We start from the raw sequence: 1673 nt of genomic DNA, 5'->3' as shown, positions 1-1673 counted from the left end.
CATCTTCTTCATCCCCCCGCACAGGCAGCCCACGATAGCCCCTGAAACAAGAAGGAGGAGTGATGGACAAGGCCATGCCCCCCAGGTCCAAGCCAAACCCACTGAACCATCAGACACTCTGGAAGGTAGCCACCCCACACAGGCCTTGGCAAAGCCCCACAAAAGCCCTGGGGCACTCTGGAGAGAAGCAGGGCCCCTTACAGGCCTCAGCAAAGCCTAGCTAAAGCTGTCAGACACTCTGGAAGGCAGCAGGAACTCGTGTGCTTTGGCCACATAATTTGCAATAAATAAATTCTTAGAACCCCATACCTCTGTGTTCCTGTCTGTTGTTGAATCTTTAGAACCCCATGGTCATGATCTTTTCACAGGTGTGGGTGGGGAAGCCTCTTAGCTTGCATCTGTGATCGCTACCTAGGGTTATCGTGGTGGTGGGGTTATTGGGTGCTAGGGTTTAAGTGGGATATGGTTAAAGAGTGTTAGTTTTGGGCTGGTGGAGTTGGTTTTGCCTTACCTTGTATATTTCATAGTTTTGGATTTCAGGGTGTTGCCTTCCTCTTGTTGTCTTTCTTGGGGTTAGGATAGGGGAGTGTAGGATGTGTGTTTGACACATCGTCTGGGTGAGTTCTTGGGTTTTTTTGTACTTTGATTCTGGTGTTCTATGTGTTAGTTCTAGTCTGGTATGGCTGACTTCCAGTAGCTGGTTTTTTTCCTTCTGGGAGCTTTGAGTCACCTCCAGCGATTATCATACCACTTATGTTCAAGCTATGCCAATTTGTTATTGTGGAGAAGACATTTCCACAGTGGTACTTTAATTTTTTTATTTTTTAGTTATTTTTGTGGTTAATTTGGGAAGCTTTGCTGTAGTTTTGAAGGAGCGCTGTTACATTCAGTGTGACCTCTGGAGGACTGACAGGAAATACCAGGGTCCCGGGAGGACAGCTGGCCCATAAAGTGCGACTTCCGGAGGGCTGATGGGCACCTCCGGAGTTCTGGAGGACTGCCGGCCCATAGAGCGCATTATTTTTTAGTTATTTTTGTGGTTAATTTGGGAAGCTTTGCTGTAGTTTTGAAGGAGCGCTGTTACATTCAGTGTGACCTCTGGAGGACTGACAGGAAATACCAGGGTCCCGGGAGGACAGCTGGCCCATAAAGTGCGACTTCCGGAGGGCTGATGGGCACCTCCGGAGTTCTGGAGGACTGCCGGCCCATAGAGCGCAACTTCCGGAGGACTGAAGGGCACTTCCGGAATCCTGGAGGACTGCCGGCCCATAAAGTGCGACTTCCGGAGGACTGACGGGCACTTCCGGAGTCCTGGAGGACTGCCGGCCCATAGAGCGCGACTTCCGGAGGACTGAAGGGCACTTCCGGCATCCTGGAGGACTGCCGGCCCATAGAGCGCGACTTCCGGAGGACTGAAGGGCACTTCCGGCATCCTGGAGGACTGCCGGCCCATAGAGCGCGACTTCCGGAGGACTGAAGGGCACTTCCGGAATCCTGGAGGACTGCCGGCCCATAGAGCGCGACTTCCGGAGGACTGAAGGGCACTTCCGGCATCCTGGAGGACTGCCGGCCCATAGAGCGCGACTTCCGGAGGACTGAAGGGCACTTCCGGCATCCTGGAGGACTGCCGGCCCATAGAGCGCGACTTCCGGAGGACTGAAGGGCACTTCCGG

This window comes from Aptenodytes forsteri, unplaced genomic scaffold (genome assembly GCF_000699145.1).
Source record: "Aptenodytes forsteri isolate BGI_AS27 unplaced genomic scaffold, ASM69914v1 Scaffold373, whole genome shotgun sequence".
Classification (NCBI taxonomy): Eukaryota; Metazoa; Chordata; class Aves; order Sphenisciformes; family Spheniscidae; genus Aptenodytes; species Aptenodytes forsteri.
Note: the sequence above shows the minus strand (reverse complement) of the source record.